We start from the raw sequence: 27,671 nt of genomic DNA on the forward strand, positions 1-27,671 counted from the left end.
GAGAGCTGATGGTCAAAACAGACGATCAGAATGACGACCACAGACCAGCGTCCATTGATCCTCAGAGCATGAGTGTGTGTGTGTGTGTGTGTGTGTGTATGTGTGTGGAAACAGCGCAGAAGTGTAAAGAGGGAGAGAGAGGGAGTGTGTGAGAGAGAGAGATAGAGAGAGGGAGTGTGAGAGAGATGGAGAGAGAGAGTGTGTGAGAGAGAGGGGGAGTGTGTGTGTGAGAGAGAGAGAGAGTAAGATAGGGAGTGTGTGTGTGAGGGAGAGAGGGAGTGTGTGAGAGAGAGGGGGGGTGAGAAAGAGAGGGTGAGGGGGGTGAGAGAGAGAGGTGGGGAGAGAGAGGTGGGGGAGAAAAACAGGACCAAGTTCCATTTTTCATTTCTCCTCCCTGAACTACTAATGTCCATTGTGTCTGAGACACACTGTGTGTGTGTGTGTGTGTGTGTGTGTGAGTGAGTGAGTGTGTGTGAGTGTGTGAGTGAGTGAGTGAGTGTGTGTGAGTGTGTGTGTGAGTGTGTGAGTGAGTGAGTGAGTGTGTGTGAGTGTGTGAGTGTGTGATGAAGAGTCGCGTCTCTTTGTAGTCAGATACAGAGATGGGGCTCAGCTGGATAATGATATCCATAATGATGTGTGTGTGTGAGAGCCAGACATGCTGAACAAAGAGTGTATGAGTGTGTGTGTGTGTGTGTGTGTGTGTGTGTGTAAGTCTTTAAGAAGCTGTAAACTCCATCCCAATACTCAGTAGTGACACCACAGACAGCAATATGCTAATAAGCCCTTTACTTTAACCAGGTGTGTAATCAGAATATGATGTGAGCAGTCTGACCAGTCACACGTCCAGATCAGGTGTGTGGATGTTCATGTAATCCAGCCAAAATCAATAGCCCTAAAAGAGCCTTTCACTGTTTGACCTGACAAACTGACTGACAGACTGACTGACTGACTGAATAACTGACTGACAGACTGAATAACTGACTGACTGAATAACTGACTGACTGACAAACTGACTGACTGACTGACTGAATAACTGACTGACAGACTGAATAACTGACTGACTGAATAACTGACTGACTGACAGAATAACTGACTGACAGACTGAATAACTGACTGACTGACTGAATAACTGACTGACTGAATAACTGACTGACAGAATAACTGACTGACAGACTGAATAACTGACTGACTGACTGAATAACTGACTGACTGAATAACTGACTGACTGACAAACTGACAGAATAACTGACTGACTGACAAACTGACAGAATAACTGACTGACTGACAGAATAACTGACTGACAAACTGACAAAATAACTGACTGACTGACAAACTGACAGAATGACTGACTGACAGAATAACTGACTGACTGAATAACTGACTGACAGACTGAATAACTGACTGACTGAATAACTGACAGAATAACTGACTGACTGACAAACTGACTGACTGACAAACTGACTGACTGACTGAATAACTGACTGACAGACTGAATAACTGACTGACTGAATAACTGACTGACTGACAAACTGACAGAATAACTGACTGACTGACAATAACTGACTGACTGACAGAATAACTGACTGACTGACAAACTGACAGAATAACTGACTGACTGACAGAATGACTGACTGACAGAATAACTGACTGACAGACTGAATAACTGACTGACTGAATAACTGACAGAATAACTGACTGACTGACAGAATAACTGACTGACTGAATAACTGACTGAATAACTGACTGACTGAATAACTGACAGAATAACTGACTGACTGACTGAATAACCGATTGACTGGCTAAATAACTTACTGAATACCTGACTGACTGACTGAATAACCGATTGACTGGCTAAATAACTGACTGAATAACTGGCAGAATAACTGACTGACTGAATAACTGACTGACTGAATAACCGATTGACTGACTGAATAACTGACTGACTGACTGAATAACTGACTGACTGACTGAATAACTGATTGACTGACTGAATAACTGACTGATTGAGTAATAACTTTGATTAATTGACTAAATAACGGGCAGACTGACTAATTGACTGATTGAGTAACAGACTGACTGACTGAATAACTGACTGAGAAACTAACTGACTAAATAGTTGACTAACAGACTGACTTATTGACTTAGTAAAAGTCTGTCTGACCTAGAAACTGACAGAGAAACTGACTGACCGACTGAGAAAATGACTGACCAACTGAGAAACTCACTGACCAAGTAACTGACTGACTGACTAAGTAACTGACTGAAAAACTGACGGAGTAACAGACTGACTGACTGACTGAGCAACTGACCGAGTAACAGACTGACTGACTGAGAAACTGACTGACTGAGAAACTGACCGAGTAACAGACTGACTGACTGAGAAACTGACTGACTGAGAAACTGACCGAGTAACAGACTGACCGACTGACTCAAGCTGGCTGAGGCTGAGGTGACATGGTTTGCGGCCTGACCACAGACTCACCGCACACTCGCTCTTCACTGAACACTGCTGAGGTGCTGCTGTTCACAGAATGCTGGGCGGCTCACGCTGCCTGCTACCAAACATTAGTCATTTAGACGCCAGAATTTAGACCAATTTAAACATGCAAATATATGCAGATTTATTCTGATATGATCTCATTTGTTTATGTTTTTGAATATTATTAAATTCACTAAACACCTGAAAGCTTTCACGCTGGGAAACGTGCATTCAGTTATAGTGAAAATGCCCTGATCACATGATCTGTCTCACTGTGAGCTGACCTCTCTCTCTCTCTCTCTCTCTCTCTCTCTCTCTCAGTGGAGGTCAGCGTACACACACTCGGACACACACAGAATCAGTACCGGAATCCGAATCAGATTGTTGGGTTACTCAAACAGGTATGTCACACACACACACACACACACACACACACACACTGTGTAGGGGGGGTTCTAATAAAGTGGGCATTTACACTAAATGCACCATGTTAAGGAGACACGACAATTAGATGCTCTGATAGTAGTGTGTGTGTGTGTGTGTGTGTGTGTGTGTTGGGGGGGTTATTGGTTCATTAGTTTTGGAACTCATCAGTTGTTCTTGGTGGAAATCCATGCGTTCTGCTCTGTGCCACCAGCCGCCCTTTCTCCGAGAAACACGCAAAAACACACTCCTTACTCCAGCTGGCCTGGACTGAGGATGTGACATAACACACACACACACACACACACACACACACACACACACACACACACACACACACACTGGCTGGGGTCGTGATGTTTGAGTGAGGCGTGTGTTTGGAGTGAAACAGCTTATGTTATCTTTCCTGCTTCCTCTCCCAAATCCACAGAGACTGCAACACACACACACACACACACACACACACACTCGGCCTGTGCTAGGAGTCTGAGAAAAGGAGTTATTAGTGATGGAGTAAATACAGTGTGGGCGAGTGGGCATAGTATAATATGGGGTCATATGTCATATGGTCTTTTTATGTGAGTAAACTGGTTCCCATAGCAACATTACCTACCAATTTCGACAGCAATCAGATGCGTATTTCTCTTCTGTGTTTTTCTGTGGTCTCCTATATAACTATAACTGAACTATAGCCTCCAAACATGGTGGTGGTAGTTTCATCAACAACTCACAGTGAGAGCTAGCCAGGCTAAAGTACAGCTTCCAAACATGGTGGAGGTAGTTTCATCATCAACAACTCACAGTGAGAGCTAGCCAGGCTAAAGTACAGCCTCCAAACATGGTGGAGGTAGTTTCATCATCAACAACTCACAGTGAGAGCTAGCCAGGCTAAAGTACAGCTTCCAAACATGGTGGAGGTAGTTTCATCATCAACAACTCACAGTGAGAGCTAGCCAGGCTAAAGTACAGCCTCCAAACATGGTGGAGGTAGTTTCATCATCAACAACTCACAGTGAGAGCTAGCCAGGCTAAAGTACAGCCTCCAAACATGGTGGAGGTAGTTTTATTAACAGCTCACAGTGAGAGCTAGCCAGGCTAAAGTACAGCCTCCAAACATGGTGGAGGTAGTTTCATCATCAACAGCTCACAGTGAGAGCTAGCCAGGCTAAAGTACAGCCTCCAAACATGGTGGAGGTAGTTTCATCATCAACAACTCACAGTAAGAGCTAGCCAGGCTAAAGTACAGCCTCCAAACATGGTGGAGGTAGTTTCATCAACAGCTCACAGTAAAAGCTAGCCAGCCTCCAAACAAGGTGGAGGTAGTTTCATCATCAACAACTCACAGTGAGAGCTAGCCAGGCTAAAGTACGGCCTCCAAACATGGTGGAGGTAGTTTCATCAACAGCTCACAGTGAGAGCTAGCCAGGCTACAGTACAGCCTCCAAACATGGTGGAGGTAGTTTCATCAACAGCTCACAGTGAAAGCTAGCCAGGCTACAGTACAGCCTCCAAACATGGTGGAGGTAGTTTCATCAACAGGCTAAAGTAAGAGTTAGCCAGAAAGCTCTATATTTTTTTCCTTAGAGAAAGACTGCATAGACTGGGTTTCCTTATATGGGCATGATGCTATCAGATCAGATTAATTCTCCTAGATCCTATCCAGCATTTTCTGCCAATATGCACTCCAAAATCCATACCCATCCATACTAATGTGACATCTCTAATCTGCAGTGTGAAGGCACTGTCTGAGAGGTGCAGGCTGGGTGACAGGAGGTTAACAAATGACCTAACAACACAATAAGCGAGAAAAAATAAATAAATAAATAAATCCGTCTTCTAACAAAGAAATTAGCAGAATTCAAAGAATCTGTCCGACGGAGAAGGTGTCTGAAGCTCTAAAGAAATCAAGCCGGGAGCCCCGGGGTGTTTTCTGTTCCGCGCCCATAATGGTGGGCCCCGCAGCGCTAGCATTAGCGTTCGTGGTGTCATTAGCCCATCGCCCCCGGAGGAGAGATTTGGCTGATTTATGGTTGGAGGCGCTAATGGAGCAGATAGGGCCACTCCCGCGCCCCCGCCGCACACGCTAATGAAAGTTTTGTGCAAATGTGAGCGAGGCAGCGGCTCCCCAAGATTCCCAAGATTTCTGCTTTCCTTCAGAATGCGGATGCTCTCTGCTCTGAGCTACAGCCGTGTCAGGGATGGTGCAGTCAGGACTAGTTCTTTGGTGATGACAGTGACTGAAAGGTCTGGCTTTGGGTATTATCACAGTGACCTAGTATACATTGTGCTCATTGTGGGCCAGTATTAAAGTTCTCAAGATATTTGGTTTTGTACAAATAGACCAAAACGAGGAGCAATAGGAGCACGCTGGTGGGAAGGAGTGTTTACCAGAGTCTTTGGAAATTTTCCACCATGGAAAACTGTAATTCAGTACAGGTCACAAGGCTGAAATGGAAGCTGCCATCTTGTTTGCGCTAGCACAGTGGAGGAAAATCTGAGCCACAGCATGCGCAAAGCAGGACTGGAGGCGAGGCCTTGTGGCCGTCTGAACCCCGTCCATATTTCTTAGAGGGCAAGCCCTGCGCCTGTCTGTATATTTTTATTGTTTTTACATTTTTCTCCCAATTTGGTCCTGCCAATCAACCCACCCATGTGTAGCTCCCCCTAGCACTAGCACCGCTCCCGTCATCTGGGAGGGTAAGGACTTAACATGTCTCCTCTAAAACATGCAAAGCACATGGTGGTAAAAAAGGAATGATTGCATTTGGGGCGTGGCCACAGACCATAGTGTGAAGGAAGGAGCTGAATCTGGAGGTGTATGGAAGCTTACGGTCATACGGGTCTACCAGCAGTGGCAGAAATCCCAGCCTACACACCATTCTCGTCATTCTTGAGCAGAAGTGAGCAACATCCTCTTGCGTGCCACTCTGTTACTTATGTTGATGGTCTGCAAATTGGTGGTGAAGGACCTCGCCATCAGTTCCTTCTATCAGCCAGAATTCAGAATTTTTGCCACTGCTGGTAGACCCGTATGACCGTAAGCTTCCATACACTGCCGATTCAGCTACTTCCTTCACACTATGGCCTTTGGCCACGCCCAAATGCAGTCACTCCTTTTAACCAATCATTACCATCTGCTTTGCAACCCATTTTCCACACATCCAGTGAGACAGTCACTGCACTATACTGCACTATTCTCAATGTCTGAGTCCCATCACACACCGGTATTTATAGCCTGGGCATTCTCTTGTGATGCCATCTGCAAGAGCCTGAAGGTACTACCCTCTGAAACACGCAAGCTTTTATAATCCATACACACACGTTTAACAAGTTTAAGATAAGTGCTTAGTTAAATGCTTTGGAAGGGGATGGGTGTTTAAAGACACTGAGGAAAGTTCGTTCCACCACTTGGGCTCCAGGACAAGTCTTGATGCTTGTCTTCCATAAATCTTGAAGCACGGTGGGCTTGAAGGAAGGAGATGCAGATGTCAGGTCTTGACCGTGACCACCAGGGTAGGAAGGGCCTGGTCCATGTTTGGCTTTATTTGTAAGCATTGAGGTTTCCAATCTGATGGGCGACTTATGAAAGCCAGCGAAGGGAATGGTGCAAAGGAGAGACTTGGCTGCACTTAGGAAGGTTGGGGACGAGCTGAGCTGAAGGCCACTGGTGGCACTTTGGAGAAGACCAGCCAGGAGAGACTGAACAAGCACCTCATTGGCCTCCCTAGAGAGAAATGGTGGAATCCTCCAGATGTTGCTGCGGCTTAATGTACGTGTTATAAAGTATAGAAGAGGGTCAAATGTGTGGTCTTAGTTTCTATGGCACTACCGTCAGCTCTCTTTATCCCCCTCACATGGGTGGGTGAGTTTTGGACTCATCAGGACTTATTGGTTCGAAAGTGGACAGATGGTCTCATGTCTGAAGCCCTGTGTGTGTGTGTGTGAGAGAGAGAGATCCTTGTCCTCGCTTGCTCTCGGTCTGTTTTAGCTCTCAGGATTCCACAGAAGACACTTGATATCAGGGGCTGGTTGGCTTCAGGTCGGAGAGAGATATGAAGCTTTGTATCCCAGAGGTATCGCTATAGTGAGAATAACAACCACCACCCAGCCAACCAGCCTGCTTCAGTGTGTGTCCCGCAACCGGAAAAACAAAACACGAGATTGCTGACCTCACGTTTACCACATGTTTTTGTTAGCGTTCTGCAACGTTGGATCGCTAACAGCCAACAGCATGCCAGCATTCCAGTCTTACCTTTTAGTAAGTCGATGTGTGATGTGGATGGATGATGGTTACAGGTTTGTTGCCATCCTTGATATTTTTTTACCACCATTAACTTTATCACTTATGTAACTTGTTAGCTAGGTAAGTCATTGCCTATGATAGCAGCTAGCCCAGCTTAGTTAAGTTCCTAGATCTGCAGAAATCTCTGGCAAGTTAGCGCTTAAAAAGACAAAAGTATTGGGACACACCTTTTAATCACCTTTTTAATCCCATTGCCACAGGTGTATGACGTCAAGCCACTAGTCATGCAGTCTGCCTTTCCACACATTGGGAGGTTCTGAAGAGCTCACTGAACTCCAGCGTGGTTCTGTATGTAATAGGAGACACCGCTGCACCAACAACAACAAGTCAGCTGGTGAAATTTCCTCCCTTCTAGATCTTCCTCCATCAGCTGTGAGTGGTATTATTATTGAACAGTGGAAGAGTTTAGGAGGAACAGCTCACAGAGAGCAGCTCAGTGTCCACCGAGTGTCTGTCAGACCACGTAAAGTTACAGAGCAGGGTCAGGGCCGAGTCCTGAGCTCTGCTGACTCAATAACTGCAGCAGAGCTCCAGACCTGCTGCTGCTGCTGGTAGAGCTTAGAGCAAAGGGGGGCAGACTCCATATTAATAAAGCCTATGGGTTTAAAATGTGAGGTCAGAAAAGCTCCTATAGGTGGAATAGTGGAGGTGTCCCAATACTTTTGTCCATATGTTGTAGCTACCACCAATAATTGGTGAGGATCCAGTAAGATCTTTGGTGGCCTTTTCAAGGTGGAAATAAAGTCATGATGCTACAAGAACCTTTGGGGTTCATGGGGCCTGATTTTCAAGTGAGAGGCTAAGGTTTCGCCGGGCCCCCTGTAGCTACCAGTCTACAAACCTTTAAACATTGGTCAGGATGCACACACTGCACTATAAGGGACATCGTGATTGGTTGGAGGTCTCATTTGCATACTGCAGCCTTCTGCTGTATGGGATTTGCAAAGGCCACAATGTCACGATAATGCAAGCTCCATTGGAAACCGAATCTTCCAGTGAGCTCAAGCTTCACAGCGAGGTCTTTTACTGGACCCAGCAGAAGGGTGCTGATGTTTCTTTGGAATCCCTTCAATCTCAAGCTAGTCCAACGTAGTTTTTGTAGATAATCAGTGTATCTAATATAAACGTACAATAACCAGCTCTTCTCCAGGCCCTCAGTGGCAGTTTGGCAGTCTGGCAGTTTGATGGTCAAGGAACAGAGCCAGCAACGCCTTGAAAAATCCCCGAAGCTTTGATCAGGCTGTGTTTTTCATTGATGAATGTGATTAGATTGAATTGGAAGCCCGTGCCCGTGGGTGGGGGGAAAGCCCAAAGGCAATGTGCTCTTTCAGAGGAGCCAACACCGGCAGGGTCTTAGAACTGAACTGGAACTGACTCGCCAATTACCCAACCCATACACGTTCTCCCCCTATCACATGCAACGCTCCCGACACTGGGAGGGTGAAGGCTGACACTCTGATGCGTCGGCCAGCATTGCACTGGAGTCATGTGGGGAGAAAGTGCCAATCTTTGGCTCCATGCTAACCATGGCTTCATGCTAACATGGCTATGTCCGCAGCGCCGGCTGAATCAGTGACCTGCGGCGAGCTGTTGGCGAGATGTTCTGTTCATCTCCTCGCACACTCACACGTTCGCACGCACCCCTCGCCTCGTCGCACCCACCCGTCAAGAGGTATTTCGAGACAGGGGTGTAAACAGATGAGCCACAACAATTGCTATAAGCATCCGTCCAGCGTGTCGCCCACACCACGCTGCAAATGAAGCGCTGTCCGTTCGCCAGATTTGGCTTGGCAGCCGCTGCTATTGGTCAGCTGGGCTCAGGCGAGTTGTGCGATTGGCCCACAAACGTTGTTCAGCTGGGAAATGTGTCAGTGTGTGATTTGTTATTTCGGGTGTTTTGCCTGGGGCTCATCCAGAAGCTCCAGAGAGTCCAGAGCATGGTCTGGTTGAGGTGGAGCACATGGCTGGGACTTAGAGGTCTTAGAGCTTCTGGATGATATATTGATATGCCAGTGTGTTTTTAGTTGGGCTGGTAGGTAATGAAAAATGCAGTTTGGCGTGATGTAATATGCTGGGAGGATGTGTGAGGTTCCCCTTGGTGTCAAAAGGACAGTAGGATCAAGCTGTCGAGATTGAGTAGATCATTGAGTAGGAGCCTTCAAAAAGTATAGGCTCATTAACATCAGTAATGTTCACTTATTGGCTTTATTAACCAGTGTTTTCCTTCACTACCGCCGGCAGAGCCACACTCAAAACCCCCCAGTCCTCAAACTTACCAAACTTACGCCGGCAGACCCCCACTCAAGCAATGGTGGTAGGGGGCGGTCGATTGCTCATGCTTCAGGTTTGCGTTGCAGCCAGTGGCACGGGCAGCAGCCTTCTCGAGATCGGTTCATCTTCCACTCCCTCAACTATTCACAGTGGCAGAACGGTTAAACCAGGGGTGCCCAGACTTTTGCATGCCACTGTATTGAATGATTTTTGGGGACATTTTATGCCTAGCAGATTTTGTTTGGTCTATCGTACGGCATCCTAGATAGCGTGTGTGTTCTTTTTGGATCGAGTGTGTGTTTTCGGAGAGAGAGAGAGAGAGAGAGAGAGCGATGGAGCCAGTCTTGGACTGCTGTGCGCTTTGCTGTGCTAATGGCTCAGAAAGGTGATGATTGCTTTGGTCTGTTTCTTCTTATCATCTGCTCTGGGTGTGTGTGTGTGTGTGTGTGTGTGTGTGTTTGGGAAAGCGTGGGAGGTGATAGTATTCCACAAAAGGCTGATGGGAAAGAGATGGATTGTCGCCACAGTATCTGTTATGGTCATGTGACCATGGCGTATATATATATATATATATATATATCGGAGTGTGTGTATGTGTGCATGTGTGAATGATTAACCTGTATCCATCCACAGAGGAAAAAAAGGAGGTGCTTCATCGCTCCGGGCTCCCTCCTGATTAAAGTTCAGACTTCCATCCATCTTTCCTTCCCTCCGTCGCCGCACCCCCCACCCCCCCCTCGGCAGAATGGATGGCGCTGGTGGAAATCGCAATATTGTTTGCGGGGGTGGAGGAGAAAAGACCATTTGCATCTCCAACACCAGCGCAACACAATAGAGGAGGCACAGGGAAATACAGTTAGAGGCAATAAAGGCTCTCTCCATCGCCCTCCTTTATCTCCATCCCGCCGCTCCGCGCTCCGGCTCATTCCCTTCGGGTTTTTCCACCTCTCCGTCTACTTTCTCGCTCGCTGTTTGTCGGCGCCTCCGTCCCTTCTTCCCGCCACTTCCTTTCGCTCTTCATTTCTGTTCACTGTAAAGTTTAGGACGCACCCTGTGGACAGATACAGGCCTACGGAGATACGTTTCCCAGTCCCAACTGACCAGGGCTGGGTTTCCTGAAGATTCAAGATTCCTAAATGGTCGAGCGAGCATCACACTGAACACTCTCTCCACAGCTTAAGAAGATCTGAAGTTCTTAACACTATGATGGTTTTGGGCTCCAGGGAGGGATTAGGCAACTGCCAAAGTTGTAGGTCCTCTTGTCAGGCGATTGTGAGGTCGATCCCCAGAGACAAAGCAGTTCGGAGTCCAGGAGTTCGAGAGAGCGCAACGGGATTCCATGACCCGACCTTTCAGTACTGGGTTTTCCAAAAGCATCATAGCATAAAGATGATTCTTGAGTGGTCAAGCAAGCATCACGCTTACCACTCTCTTCACTAGGTATGGCAATAGTAATGCAATGATGGTTTTGGGCTCCTGAGAAGGATTAGGCAACTCCTTACCTGGGGCCCAGTGGCCAAGAAAGCACACAGTGCTAGAACAAGCTTCCAATAACTTCCAATGAACCCATGAGAGAGCATAAGCTTGTGTGACCTTGCAGGGCCTTTGAGAGTAGTGCAAGAGTGTGGATCTGGATATGGGTCACTTCTGATTTGCGTAAATGGTGGTCTTCCGATCTGACCCTTGACATTAACTGTATCTGTAACTGGAAACTGGACTCAAGGTCCAGATTTGAAGACCTCTGTTTCTTGAAGGTCATCTGAAGATCTGCATCTTCTTGTCCTTCCATATTAGGTCCTCAAGCTCTAGGTTTTCTTTGGTAGGTTGCTGGACATCTTGGATGGAAATTTGTGGGGAACAGGAGAATGTCCAGGTCCAGGCTCTCCATCTACTGCCTGTAGAGGGTTGGTCTGGTCAGAAGAAGACAAAAGTGCAGTGAATGTGGGTCAGGAAGCGTACACCTCTGGACTTCTCAGAGTTCATGCAGTTGGCAGCTTGAAGCCCGAAGCCTGGTTTGTCCTGGAACTGCTTTGTGAAGGACATCTCTTGTACTGCATCTAATTCAGGGTTGTTGCTTGCAAGCTCTGGTTGTTTTGTGGTAGATCCACAAACTGGGAGGTCCTCAGATTTCTAATGTCTGATCATAGAGACCATTTCCCTTTTTTAGTTGCTGGTCCTTTTGGATGAAAATTTGATGGTGAAGTGTGGGAGAACTGGACCATTTGTGCTCCAGTAGGTCCAGGATCTGCATCTACTGTCTATGAAGACTTGGTCTGGTCAGAAGAACACAGTAGTGCAGTCGATGTGGACAGGGAGGGTAGTCCTCTGGAAATTTTCTCAGAGTTTGCTTGGTTGGCTGACATCTCTTTTGCTTCATCTCATTTCAGTTGTTGCGGTCTGCATTGCCTTGATACGTAGTCACTATTCTGGGGGAGGTGCCCGTCAGACTAAAGCCTAAGGTATGCCGTAGGGAACGCATCTACACGTAGGCTACAGTGTAGATTCTACACAGAAGCAGAAGCTGACATCCTGAATGCCAGAGCTGCTGAATAGAGAAGCCAAAGGTTTGGTCCCTTGATCTGTGTGAGTTCCTTAAACGTTCCTGTGAAGGTCTGTTGTGGTGGTGATCTGAAGAAAATGGGGCTGTGATTGTGGTTCAGTGAGGACTAGGTCTCATCACTGCTGCCTTCATGCAGGAGATAATCTCTTCAATGGAACCCAGGCCAATATCCCTGCTCAGCTGTAATACCATTCTGTTCCTGCTATGTCATCGTAAGCCCAGAGCTGTCTAGATGTTCATCCTTGCACTGCAATTCTTCCACATCTTCAAAAATATTTGTGGTGTAGGATATCTCTTCCTGGGTTTCTGTTCTGTTCCATGGACGTCTCTATTTAGCAGGCCAACTTTGGTCCTCAGTGGTTCTTATGGTTTCGTTTCCTTGGAGAATGCTCCAGCAGGTGGAAAGTTGAGTCTGATCTCGAGGCAGTTCTGTGTGTTTACTATGAAAAATCTTTAAGATGAGTTAACATGTCTGGTTCTGGCACGGGCAAAAAGACAAGGGGGCCCAGATGGAAACTTGCGAAGTTATCCACGCCGGCCACAAGCTGTTTGCATTCCTGTGCTGGTACAACACACCCCTGTCTGGCAGAGACGTGTTGGTGTTCATCACTACTCTGCATGAAGAAGCAGACCTCAGAACGACGCATAAATACCACTAGCCACGTAGGGAGGGGCATTGGAGTCCAGACCAATGCCCAAAGAGCGATTCCTACCTGGGCACCTGGATCACAGTGGAGGCGAGGGACAGTCTGAACAGTATGCCCTGGTTTGATAGGCCGGCGTGGACACACCAGGGTCTCACACAAGGGTCTTTGCCCTGATAAGATTGGATGACTCTGCCCCTTGCACGCAAGTGTCTGATGTAGCCAGCAGCCAGTCAGTTTCCTTGGTCTCTTATGAGAGGTAAGTGAGACTGCCAGGGTCAGTACTTCCATGAATTGATCAAGGCTATGGGCAATATACCAGTGTCCAAAGAGACCATTTGTCCATATTTGGGCACGTTCTCTAAAATCCTACGGATATGGACGGAACAGAGCAGTTCCACTGAAAATCGGGGGGCAGTGTAGCCAATAGCAACACACGGCCACTGCCATATGGGTTGGCCGTATGGGCTGCTACTAATTTGCTGTTGGTTCAAACATTTGTCTCTGAACTGCCCTCTAGTGGATGGCTTGGCTTAAGATCCATGCCAGCGTACAGGACGCATAGAAGCATGTGGGCAGTGACGGTTGCAGTGGTTTAAATGACATTATTTTCTTTCATTTGGGAGTATAAACCCAGATATGCCCACCAGGATCCCAACAGGGTCAGTGATGGGACCTGTAGAAGGTACGCATGGACCCCATCTGGGTCATACCTCACATGTGAGGTTGGAGTGGATTGTAATGATGGGGCCCAAACCCACTCAGAGCCCATTCCCACCTGGACACCACCTAGCCCACGTTCCTGGCAAGGCCTGGAATTTGCGAGAATAAGGAACCTTACAAACAAAAGACTGCACACAGCAGGCTGTCAAGTAAAATATGAGGAACAGGCGTGGGTGCTAATCAGTGGGTGGAGCTGTGTGTGGGGGGGGTAGCAGAATAGTCCATGTGGAGTCTCCCAGAGGAGGTCCGCGACGAAATCAAGCTGAATTTCAGAAGCTCATCCTAATAGCATACCCATCTCTCTCACTCTCTCTCTCTCTCTTCATCTCTATATCTGTGCCGTCAGATTCATTTCCTTTGTTGCTTCATTCATCAGCGTACCCGGACCCCTTCCAAAAATATCACAGATGAAAAAATAATAATTATAAAAACATTATTATTATAAATAATAATAATGTTTGTCGGCGCCTCCGTCCCTTCTTCCCGCCACTTCCTTTCGCTCTTCATTTCTGTTCACTGTAAAGTTTAGGACGCACCCTGTGGACAGATACAGGCCTACGGAGATACGTTTCCCAGTCCCAACTGACCAGGGCTGGGTTTCCTGAAGATTCAAGATTCCTAAATGGTCGAGCGAGCATCACACTGAACACTCTCTCCACAGCTTAAGAAGATCTGAAGTTCTTAACACTATGATGGTTTTGGGCTCCAGGGAGGGATTAGGCAACTGCCAAAGTTGTAGGTCCTCTTGTCAGGCGATTGTGAGGTCGATCCCCAGAGACAAAGCAGTTCGGAGTCCAGGAGTTCGAGAGAGCGCAACGGGATTCCATGACCCGACCTTTCAGTACTGGGTTTTCCAAAAGCATCATAGCATAAAGATGATTCTTGAGTGGTCAAGCAAGCATCACGCTTACCACTCTCTTCACTAGGTATGGCAATAGTAATGCAATGATGGTTTTGGGCTCCTGAGAAGGATTAGGCAACTCCTTACCTGGGGCCCAGTGGCCAAGAAAGCACACAGTGCTAGAACAAGCTTCCAATAACTTCCAATGAACCCATGAGAGAGCATAAGCTTGTGTGACCTTGCAGGGCCTTTGAGAGTAGTGCAAGAGTGTGGATCTGGATATGGGTCACTTCTGATTTGCGTAAATGGTGGTCTTCCGATCTGACCCTTGACATTAACTGTATCTGTAACTGGAAACTGGACTCAAGGTCCAGATTTGAAGACCTCTGTTTCTTGAAGGTCATCTGAAGATCTGCATCTTCTTGTCCTTCCATATTAGGTCCTCAAGCTCTAGGTTTTCTTTGGTAGGTTGCTGGACATCTTGGATGGAAATTTGTGGGGAACAGGAGAATGTCCAGGTCCAGGCTCTCCATCTACTGCCTGTAGAGGGTTGGTCTGGTCAGAAGAAGACAAAAGTGCAGTGAATGTGGGTCAGGAAGCGTACGCCTCTGGACTTCTCAGAGTTCATGCAGTTGGCAGCTTGAAGCCCGAAGCCTGGTTTGTCCTGGAACTGCTTTGTGAAGGACATCTCTTGTACTGCATCTAATTCAGGGTTGTTGCTTGCAAGCTCTGGTTGTTTTGTGGTAGATCCACAAACTGGGAGGTCCTCAGATTTCTAATGTCTGATCATAGAGACCATTTCCCTTTTTTAGTTGCTGGTCCTTTTGGATGAAAATTTGATGGTGAAGTGTGGGAGAACTGGACCATTTGTGCTCCAGTAGGTCCAGGATCTGCATCTACTGTCTATGAAGACTTGGTCTGGTCAGAAGAACACAGTAGTGCAGTCGATGTGGACAGGGAGGGTAGTCCTCTGGAAATTTTCTCAGAGTTTGCTTGGTTGGCTGACATCTCTTTTGCTTCATCTCATTTCAGTTGTTGCGGTCTGCATTGCCTTGATACGTAGTCACTATTCTGGGGGAGGTGCCCGTCAGACTAAAGCCTAAGGTATGCCGTAGGGAACGCATCTACACGTAGGCTACAGTGTAGATTCTACACAGAAGCAGAAGCTGACATCCTGAATGCCAGAGCTGCTGAATAGAGAAGCCAAAGGTTTGGTCCCTTGATCTGTGTGAGTTCCTTAAACGTTCCTGTGAAGGTCTGTTGTGGTGGTGATCTGAAGAAAATGGGGCTGTGATTGTGGTTCAGTGAGGACTAGGTCTCATCACTGCTGCCTTCATGCAGGAGATAATCTCTTCAATGGAACCCAGGCCAATATCCCTGCTCAGCTGTAATACCATTCTGTTCCTGCTATGTCATCGTAAGCCCAGAGCTGTCTAGATGTTCATCCTTGCACTGCAATTCTTCCACATCTTCAAAAATATTTGTGGTGTAGGATATCTCTTCCTGGGTTTCTGTTCTGTTCCATGGACGTCTCTATTTAGCAGGCCAACTTTGGTCCTCAGTGGTTCTTATGGTTTCGTTTCCTTGGAGAATGCTCCAGCAGGTGGAAAGTTGAGTCTGATCTCGAGGCAGTTCTGTGTGTTTACTATGAAAAATCTTTAAGATGAGTTAACATGTCTGGTTCTGGCACGGGCAAAAAGACAAGGGGGCCCAGATGGAAACTTGCGAAGTTATCCACGCCGGCCACAAGCTGTTTGCATTCCTGTGCTGGTACAACACACCCCTGTCTGGCAGAGACGTGTTGGTGTTCATCACTACTCTGCATGAAGAAGCAGACCTCAGAACGACGCATAAATACCACTAGCCACGTAGGGAGGGGCATTGGAGTCCAGACCAATGCCCAAAGAGCGATTCCTACCTGGGCACCTGGATCACAGTGGAGGCGAGGGACAGTCTGAACAGTATGCCCTGGTTTGATAGGCCGGCGTGGACACACCAGGGTCTCACACAAGGGTCTTTGCCCTGATAAGATTGGATGACTCTGCCCCTTGCACGCAAGTGTCTGATGTAGCCAGCAGCCAGTCAGTTTCCTTGGTCTCTTATGAGAGGTAAGTGAGACTGCCAGGGTCAGTACTTCCATGAATTGATCAAGGCTATGGGCAATATACCAGTGTCCAAAGAGACCATTTGTCCATATTTGGGCACGTTCTCTAAAATCCTACGGATATGGACGGAACAGAGCAGTTCCACTGAAAATCGGGGGGCAGTGTAGCCAATAGCAACACACGGCCACTGCCATATGGGTTGGCCGTATGGGCTGCTACTAATTTGCTGTTGGTTCAAACATTTGTCTCTGAACTGCCCTCTAGTGGATGGCTTGGCTTAAGATCCATGCCAGCGTACAGGACGCATAGAAGCATGTGGGCAGTGACGGTTGCAGTGGTTTAAATGACATTATTTTCTTTCATTTGGGAGTATAAACCCAGATATGCCCACCAGGATCCCACCAGGGTCAGTGATGGGACCTGTAGAAGGTACGCATGGACCCCATCTGGGTCATACCTCACATGTGAGGTTAGAGTGGATCGTAATGATGGGGCCCATTCCCACCTGGACACCACCTAGCCCACGTTCCTGGCAAGGCCTGGAATTTGCGAGAATAAGGAACCTTACAAACAAAAGACTGCACACAGCAGGCTGTCAAGTAAAATATGAGGAACAGGCGTGGGTGCTAATCAGTGGGTGGAGCTGTGTGTGGGGGGGGGTAGCAGAATAGTCCATGTGGAGTCTCCCAGAGGAGGTCCGCGACGAAATCAAGCTGAATTTCAGAAGCTCATCCTAATAGCATACCCATCTCTCTCACTCTCTCTCTCTCTCTTCATCTCTATATCTGTGCCGTCAGATTCATTTCCTTTGTTGCTTCATTCATCAGCGTACCCGGACCCCTTCCAAAAATATCACAGATGAAAAAATAATAACCCCACAAGAAAAGAGGAATGAGACAGATCCAGAAATTTGGAGTAGAACGGGGAGATGGAGAGATGTTTGGACAGGAGAGAACTAGAGATCGGCGGAGAGATAGAGCACGCAATGTTCTGGCCGCTCATGCAGTAAGAGGGTGTGTAAAAAAGCTTTGCATCGTGGGTGCATGCAGGGACAGAACACTCATCCTGAGACAGGCCCGAAGACAGGGACACACACAATACACACGATACACAACCAAGTACTGAAATATATATACACGGTCATATCAGAATATGATGACCACCTACCTAACAGTGGGGAAAACCATAATTACATGATACTAGCAAGACGTCATGGCATGGACTATAGCCATATAGATGGTCAGTATAGAGGTTAGCTGCTCCACAGTGGCATGTAGATTGCTCTGTACCACTCCCTTCTGGCATCAGTGGCCAGTAGGGCACCACTGTTCAGCTATTGGGAGGTGCTCAGTGTATGAGAAAAGCGTTCTCGGTACAGCTTCACTACGGCAGCTCTGGAATACAATCAGAGTTAATGGTTTCCGAGATGCTACCACTCTTCGCCCGCTGTCACAGTCATATCAGAACATTATGACCACCCTGTGGTTTTGGAATGAACTCGGCCTGGGACGTCCAAGATGCCATGTGATGGGGTTTGCTGCATGGATAAATAAGTGAGCACACCAGTCAGCTGTACGTGATTTGACTTATGTCTAGAAAGGCAAGATATTAGCATGTCGGACTTAAGCTGGTCGCATCTTGGAAACAGCTAACTTGGTGGGACGTTCCTGGACTGAGCATGGTCTTTTCTCACATATGTATATATATATATGATTTCATATGTAAATGTAGTAGTATTATGTTATATATGGGATATATATATTTCATTTATTAATGTAAAAACACCTCCACACACACGTTTATATTCCAGGGCATCTCATCTAAAGGTCTTTCCTTTTTCTCCTGTGGCCACTATAATACATTAGTACTTTCTCTGGCCTGTCCGTCACACTGACGTCTCATTTGCAAAGGCTTGAGTAGGAAATCGCCATAATGCGTGTTTGACTCAACAGAAAGTGTCTGGTGTTATATATCATTATGTTGTGACAAGAGCCTCATGCCTCTGGTCATTTTACAGCAGTGTTTAAAGGGGAAGTCTAACAAAGTCCCTCAAAGGTTCTGCAGAATGTAGTTGTTGAGATGTAAACACAGCTATCCCGAGTGGTTTATTAACTGATGAATATTTCATGTGTTTTTGCAAATTAGAAATCTGAAAATACAGGAGTTTGAGGACTATATATATATATACTGTATAGGACAACACCCCTCATACAGTATATCCTTCCACTATTGCTTCATTATTGGTTTTGTTTTAATAAAAATATCTCAAACCTATTGTACTGCAATATAACAGTGTATTTATAACTGTGGTGTAAGAAATTTCTGACAGGGGGGTTTTCTGTGAGGCGTTAAACTCTTGAGACGTCTGGTTCCATTCACCACCACTGTGAACGATTCGTACTGGGGAGCGCTTCACGCCAAATTGGAACCATTATTATTAATACAGAATATTTGAAAATGGATAGAATCTCCCATTAGATGTAAGTACATATGATTTTGAAGCATCGCTTTTGGTCCATTTGCCATTAAATGTTCCCACAGTGTAAAAGGTAGCTGGTGTTTGTTGTAAAAGAGTGACCATGAGGATACAATGACTACAATAGTGGAGGGTCATATCTGCAGGAGGAGGGCGCTGGTATCCTCGTTCCTCTGGTGCTTTTGGCTGAGTTTCTCAACAGAATCGGCCTGGATTCAACCAGGCCTTAGTCTCCTGCCCAGGGGCCCGAGCCGCAAAGATCCCGCTAATCTAGCCTGACGAATTAGTATTAGCTTAGCTCCCCCTGCTTTAGCATGAGTTTTATTGCGGGATTGAGCTCCATATTGAACCACAGACAGCGGTGACCGAGGATTTGACCTTTCTCAGCCTGTAGGGAGGGTTTAAAAATGCTCTCATTGTCTAGGTTGAGTAGGTCAGAGGTCAGGGGCAGGGGCAGAGTCAGTGAGGGCGTCCTTGTCCCTGCTGTGGTTCTTCATGCTGTGGGACACTAACCTGAGCTGCTTTAGGTGAAGAGCTGTACAGCTGGTCTGGTGTGTGTGATGTGTGTGTGTGTGTGTGTGTGTGTGTTGTGTTTGTAGACCTCGCAGTACGGGACGTCAGTACATTTGGTGTTGGTAGTAGAAGGTCAGGACGTTGTGTGGGTGTGGGACCCTGTGGCTATGAAGGGAGGGACCGGTGATGGTGGTTAATGCCCTCTTCCTTTGATTGATTGATTTTAATCAGAGAGCTGCAATCACCGTGGTGACAGGGGAGGGGGCGGGGCAGATGAGTTTATCATAGGACAGTCATCGTAGGGAAGCGAGGGACGCTGTTGTTGTGATATGGGTGGGGGTGGGGGTGGGGTCATTTAGAGCTCATGTTTGTGATTTCAGAAGCTAAAAACATCAAATTTATTGTAGTTTAAGATTTTATTATTGATTTATTTTTATGTTCATTTGTTTAATAAGAAAGGGGACATTCTACAGTATGGTATTAGATATTTGGGGACATTTGGGGGACATTTACTTTAAGATTTGGGTGTTTTAGGGATATTTTCTTAAGACTTTCATCTTGTTTAAGATTATTTTTTGATGGTAGTGCTGTTAAAAATGTTGGTACAATATTGGAATTTCTGGACATTTATTATCATTTGGAATATTTAATATTTTCTTACATTTTTTTTGGACATTTAGTTAAATGTTTGGGAACCATGGGGACATTTACTAAAAATGTAAATTTATTATTAAGAATTTTAAGAAGTTTAAGCTATGTTGTTAAATAGTTGAGCTTTTTTGGACATTTATTAGCATTTGGAATGTTTTATATTTTCCTTAATATACATTTTGTTATATTTTTGGGACTTTTAATGACAATTTAGATTATTGGTATGTTGAAAATGTCAGAATCTGGCAATGTTTTGCAGATTTTTTTAGAGTTTGTAAATTGGGAGTATATTGTTTGGGAACACGGGGACAGTTTTTGGGACTGTGGATACTAATTAGGAATCTGGGGACATTTAGTGGGGACATTTTGGGGATGTTTTGGAAGGCAGTGAATTTGTAATATTTGAGAATCTAGGGAAGTTAAACAATTTGAGGAATTTCGGAATTTCGGAATCTGAGTTAAAGGTCAGTGTGTGTTGTTTAATGTTTAGGAATGTTAAGGTTTTTTGAAAGAGGATTTGTGGGAGTTTAATACAGCTTTAAAATGTTAATTTGTCAAAACGTTTGGAGGGAAAAGGTTGCATGAAAAGTCAAACCACATGTGCGATAAGACGAGAGTGGTGTGTGTGTGCATGGGTAAAGGGTAAAGGGTGTGTAGCCTCTGTGGTCTATTCAGGCGTGTTCTGTTCTAATCTTCATGACCAATCTCTTCACTGTGGCTTTGTTTTTCTCGCTGTCTCTTCAGTGTTTGTGTGTTTCAGCTGATACTGAAGAGATAAGATACAGTACATCCTCACACTTACTCACAGCCTGCCACTGTTACTAGGTCAAAGGCTTGACCAGAGTCCTCCGTAAATTCCTCAGTAGTTCAGTTAAGTACAGTATAAATGGTACAGTACAGCGGTGTCCGAGCACAGGGCCAGCCATCAGCAGCGGCAGTTCAGGTACTGATCCCACAACCCTGTGATCAGCAGCGGCACTTCAGATACTGAACCCACAACCCTGTGATCAGCAGCGGCAGTTCAAATACTGAACCCACAACCCTGTGATCAGCAGCGGCAGTTCAAATACTGAACCCACAACCCTGTGATCAGCAGCGGCACTTCAGATACTGAACCCACAACCCTGTGATCAGCAGCGGCACTTCAGATACTGAACCCACAACCCTGTGATCAGCAGCGGCAGTTCAGCTACTGAACCCACAACCCTGTGATCAGCAGTGGCACTTCAGATACTGATCCCACAACCCTGTGATCAGCAGCGGCACTTCAGATACTGAACCCACAACCCTGTGATCAGCAGCGGCACTTCAGATACTGAACCCACAACCCTGTGATCAGCAGCGGCACTTCAGATACTGAACCCACAACCCTGTGATCAGCAGCGGCAGTTCAGCTACTGAACCCACAACCCTGTGATCAGCAGCGGCAGTTCAAATACTGAACCCACAACCCTGTGATCAGCAGCGGCAGTTCAAATACTGAACCCACAACCCTGTGATCAGCAGCGGCAGTTCAGCTACTGAACCCACAACCCTGTGATCAGCAGCGGCAGTTCAAATACTGAACCCACAACCCTGTGATCAGCAGCGGCAGTTCAAATACTGAACCCACAACCCTGTGATCAGCAGCGGCAGTTCAGCTACTGAACCCACAACCCTGTGATCAGCAGCGGCACTTCAGATACTGAACCCACAACCCTGTGATCAGCAGCGGCAGTTCAGCTACTGAACCCACAACCCTGTGATCAGCAGCGGCACTTCAGATACTGATCCCACAACCCTGTGATCAGCAGCGGCACTTCAGATACTGAACCCACAACCCTGTGATCAGCAGCGGCAGTTCAGGTACTGATCCCACAACCCTGTGATCAGCAGCGGCAGTTCAGCTACTGAACCCACAACCCTGTGATCAGCAGCGGCAGTTCAGCTACTGAACCCACAACCCTGTGATCAGCAGCGGCAGTTCAGCTACTGAACCCACAATCCTGTGATCAGCAGCGGCAGTTCAGCTACTGAACCCACAACCCTGTGATCAGCAGCGGCAGTTCAGGTACCGAACCCACAACTGTGTGGCTGTGACGCTCGCCGTGTTTTCATATAATGCTGAAAAAGTTTACACACACACACACACACACACACACACACACACAAACACACACACACACACACACACCATTCTCTGTGGGGGTAAATAAGTAACCAGCAATGATATTGGCTAAACATCTCATCTCACACGTGCCAATCAATCAGTGCTTCAGTCAATACTCATCTGTTTGAGCCCTCAAGGAACACACACTCCCTCCTAAAGCAGCTGATTCCACTTCACACACTGATACACTCCAGTATACGCCTGTAAACACTGAAATACACTGATACACATCTATATACACTGATACACACCTATACACATTGATACACACCTATATACACTGATACACATCTATATACACTGATACACATCTATATACACTGATACACACCTATACACACTGATACACACCTATATACACTGATACACATCTATATACACTGATACACATCTATATACACTGAAACACATCTATATACACTGATACACACCTATATACACTGATACACACCTATATACACTGATACACACCTATATACACACTGATACACATCTATATACACTGATACACGTCTATATACACTGTTACACACCTACATACACTCATACACACCTATATACACTGATACACATCTACATACACTCATACACACCTATATACACAGATACACATCTATATACACTGATATACATTAATGTACACTTATATACACTGAAACTGTACATCTATATACATAGATACACATCCATATATATACTGATATAAACAGATATACACCTGTATGCCCTGATATACTGATATACACAAATACACACCTGTTGTTGTATAATATAGTAGAATGTAATATATTACACTTATAATGTGTGTGTGTGTGTGTGTGTGACTGCATGTAGCTGTATCCATGAACCCTTTTGGCCTTCATCACACAACTTTGTGTTTCTGTGTGTGTGTATGTGTGTGTGTGTATGTGTGTGCTGTTGTTCACGTTCACAGCGTCCTGTTTCACTCATTTCCAAAGGTCATGCTGAGCTCCCACCTTCCTGATGCATTCTGGGAAATGCAGTCACAGTCATATGTGGTGGAGTTGTGTAATGCATTCCACCCCTTACACAGAACTCCATACAGAGCTACACACACTGCTGTCTAGATAAACGGACAAACCGACATGACATACATCCTTTAAAAGGGGTTCTTCAAGGGTTCTTTAGTGAGAGGGATGGTTCTGTACAGAACCACGACAGAACCAAGATCTGTTTGACTGCTGAAATGGTTCTTGTCCTGGTTAAAGGGGTACAGGGTTCTTCATGGTGATGGAAAACCTGCTATAAATGTTATAAAAGTATTGGGACACTTCAGGAAGCGTAGGGGGCGCTCTATAATGCTCTATAATGTTCATATGATCCACACGCTCATTCTGACAGACTGTAATACGCTACAGGAAGTGTAGGGGGCGCTCTATAATGCTCTATAATGATCATATGATCCACACGCTCATTCTGACAGACTGTAATACACTACAGGAAGTGTAGGGGCGCTCTATAATGCTCTATAATGTTCATATGATCCACACACTCATTCTGACAGACTGTAATACACTACAGGAAGCGTAGGGGGCGCTCTATAATGCTCTATAATGTTCATATGATCCACACGCTCATTCTGACAGACTGTAATACACTACAGGAAGCATAGGGGGCGCTCTATAATGCTCTATAATGTTCATATGATCCACACGCTCATTCTGACAGACTGTAATACACTACAGGAAGCGTAGGGGGCGCTCTATAATGCCCTATAATGTTCATATGATCCACACGCTCATTCTGACAGACTGTAATACACTACAGGAAGCGTAGGGGGCGCTCTATAATGCCCTATAATGTTCATATGATCCACACGCTCATTCTGACAGACTGTAATACACTACAGGAAGCATAGGGGGCGCTCTATAATGCTCTATAATGTTCCTATGATCCACACGCTCATTCCTTCAGACTATTAGACATTAGCCTTGTAGCTACATTGATTTTTGACTGACCTTCCTGAGTTTAAGCTGATAGATTGAGCAGGAGGGGGAATCCTGAAGTACAGCAACCACACACACACACACACACACACACACACTGTAATTGAATTGCGTTTAGAGGCCGTGTGTTTACAGCACATCCGCAGTGTATCGGTAAACAGGGGGCTAAAGTGAGCTTTATAGAAAACATGTGACATTTAGCCTGACTGCATCAGAGACAGAGAGGGGGGGGGGGGGTAACCATGGTAATGCATGTATACTATATGTCCAAATGTTTGTGGACACCTCCACAAACATTTACACTGAGTGTATTTAGCTATGCACCCATTTTGCTGCTGCTGACACAGATGTGCAAATGCACACACACAGGATCAGCTCTTTTAAATACCTTTGATTCCAGAAGAAAGGTGAATGACAAGGTGTCCCAATACTTTTGTCCAGTATTAGTGTAGTGAAACCATGAGACAGTCGTAGCATTACTATAGAAATGAACTATCGTGACCATGGGAAGGATACCCTTACTAGTGTATTATCAAAATGCAGCGTTACCATGGAAATGGACGTAGTGTAGCTGTGGCCTTAAATGCTATGTTTTTACTATGTAAAAAGATGTAGCGTAGCTATGGAAACAGGTTTAGCATTTCCACGAAAGTGGACATAGTGTGGCTGTAGAAAAAGGGGCAGCGTTACCATGGAAATGGACATAGTGTAGCTATGGAAATAGGGGCAGCATTACCATGGAAATGGATGTAGTATAGCTATGGAAACATATGCCATGTTACTAAGGAAGTGGATGTAGTGTAGCTATGGAAATAGGGACGGCGTTACCACGGAAATGGATGTAGTGTAGCTATGGCCTTAAATGCAGCGTTACTATGTAAATAGATGTAGCGTAGCTATGGAAACAGGTATATCACAACTATGGGAATGACAGCAGGAATTGTAATGTACTGCAAAAATGATGATGAGTGAGTGCAGCGTTACCATGGAAACGGATGTAGTGTAGCTATTAAATGAATACGTGTAGTGTGACCAACATTATGCTGGTAGTGTAAAAAGGGTGTAGCTTACTTTTGGAGACAGGTGTTACGTAACCGTGGAAACCAGCTGTAACATAGAAAGTGGGTGGGGCTTAAACTGCATATTGAGAGGAGCCCTAGTGACTTGTTTAAAGACACGACTGCTGGATATTCTGATGTCCGAAGTTGGCTGAGCTGGAGAGGTGTGTGTGTGTGTGTGCAAGTGTGTGTGTGTGTGCAAGTGTGTGTGTGTGTGTGTGTGTGTGTGTGTGTGCAAGTGTGTGTGTGTGTGTGCGCAGTAGTAGTGGTGCTGAAATGTGTTTTTCATTATAAAAGAGGCCTCATCTCACGAGTGTGACGAGCTTTGGAAACCCCTCTGCAAGGCCCTTCTAGGAAGAGTGTGTGTGTGTGTGTGTGTGTGTGTGTCACAGGTCAGTGCCCCCCTGCTCCAGTTAAAAACATCATCTTTATTGCTTCCAGAGAGGAACAGCACACGTCTACCTGTGTTCATATGTGTGTGTGTGTGTGTGTGTGTGGATGAAGGAGTCTTCCGGGGAATAATTACTAATAATTAATCAATAACTGAGTTGTTGCACTGGGTAGAACCACCCTGTTATCAGACATTTGGGGGCGGGGCTTCTGTCCACACTGAGCATCATCACTTTCAGGCTTCATCTGATGGGGAAAAGAACTAGAAGTGGAGGGATTGGGGGGGTTCTCAAGACCCTAAACCCTGTATGTGTGTGTGTGTATGTGTGTGTGTGTGTGTGTGTGTGTGTGTGTGTGAGCCTGTCTGATTTTTTTTCTTCTTCCTCTCAGTCCACTCCCTTCTTCACTTTACTGATTTCTTCATATTTCATATTAAGCAATCTTTTCCTCCCGACCAGCTGTGTCAATAGCAGGGCTGGCCCTACACACACACACACACACACACACACATACATACAAGCTCTCACACACTGAGCTAAATGCTAATGCTAACCCAGGCTACAAGGCTAACCTCCGTCCTCAGCTAAAGATCATCTTAGGCCTCTTTTACATTTTTTACACCAGCGGCAACATTCATATTCCAATCCTGGAGTCCCCTTAAAGAGATGAATACACTCACACACACACACACACACACACTACACACAGAATGTGCATTACGCATGCTAATTACACCCATTAATACACTACACTAAATCTTAATCTAAGTCTTAGTCCAACTCTGTAAATCTAGTCTAGTCTTAATCCCTGTCTGGGAATCCAAGCCTAGGAGCTTTAATCCAATTAATTTAATTCCTATCATTTCTGATCTGTTATTATTTAATATAAAATGTTCTGTGTCCGTTACATAAAATAAATGTTAAGTGTGTGTGTGTGTGTGTGTGTGTGCGCGCTTTTAAATCGGTGATGCTCTCTGAAGTGCCTATCATCCTCTTTGGGACACACACACACACACACACACACACATATATATCATTGTGTGTTTCTTCAGGTGCATGTTCACTGGCATTTAGGGTAATTACAGGCTGACCTTTCTGATAGAGGCACAAATGTCACAGGGGGCTTCTCTTCTGACAAGTGTGTGTGTGTGTGTGTGTGTGTATGTGTGAGAGAGAGAGAGAGAGAGAGAGATAGGGCAGTGAGACCCTGGCAGAGATGTGCTATTATCCTGATGCTGCTGTTACTACTTCAAATGACCTGTTTAGGCCCCACCCACAAATGCATTCTTTCATAGCGACTGTTGCTAAGTTGGACAAGCTTTAGAGAATGCTGGGGGGAAATCCCATTCGACCTGAAACTGAAGCTGAAAGGAGGCTCATATTGAAGCATAGGCTGCTTTTAATGCGATTGATCATGATTAATTCATTGATTTCATTTTACTTGATTAAAGTTTTACTTGATTGAATGGTTAATTGATTCATCATTACCTGATGGAATTGATAATTGATTGAATTGTTACCTCACAGAATTTTTACTTGATTGAATCGTTAATTTATTGAATCACTAATTAATTGAATTGTTAATTGATTGAATCATTACTTGATTGAATCACTAATTGATTGAATTGTTAATTGATTGGATCATTACTTGATTTAATCATTAATTAACTGAATTGATAATTGATTGATTTGTTAATTGATTTATCATAAATTTATTGAATTAACGCATTATTTTGACTAGTTTTTGCTTTGTCGAATGGGATTTTCCAGCTTTCCCAGCTGAATTTGTTAGTGGGCGTGGCCTAAACAGATCAGTTGTCATACTTTCTGATCTGTTATTATTTAATATTATATTTTAAGCAGCTTTTTATCTAAAATCAACATGTAGCTGTTGCGTAAAGTAAATGTTACGTGTGATTTTGTGGTGTGTGTGTTGTTAAGACGTCACCAGTGGTTGCGACACCCTCCTCCCGTGCTGGGTGTGTCCATGTGTGTGTGTGTGTGTGTGTGGTGAAGCTTGAGTAAGGCTGCTGTTGGTTTTTCATTACTAAGAGATGCCGCAGGGGTCAGCGGGCCGTCGCCACAGAGACCAGGGTGATTCCAGGGGCCGTCTGGTGGG

At 45.5% G+C, this 27,671-nt stretch overlaps 1 protein-coding gene across 1 annotated transcript in view; it reads left to right on the top strand.

Annotated features, from left to right (window-relative positions):
* Nucleotides 1–27,671, top strand: part of raraa (retinoic acid receptor, alpha a) — a 137,930-nt gene that overhangs the window by 46,178 nt on the left and 64,081 nt on the right. The window contains 1 exon segment of the mRNA XM_072667860.1: nucleotides 2,801–2,880. The gene's annotated coding sequence lies outside the window, so the exon portion shown is untranslated.

Source organism: Salminus brasiliensis, chromosome 22 (assembly GCF_030463535.1).
Source record: "Salminus brasiliensis chromosome 22, fSalBra1.hap2, whole genome shotgun sequence".
Lineage (NCBI taxonomy): Eukaryota > Metazoa > Chordata > Actinopteri > Characiformes > Bryconidae > Salminus > Salminus brasiliensis.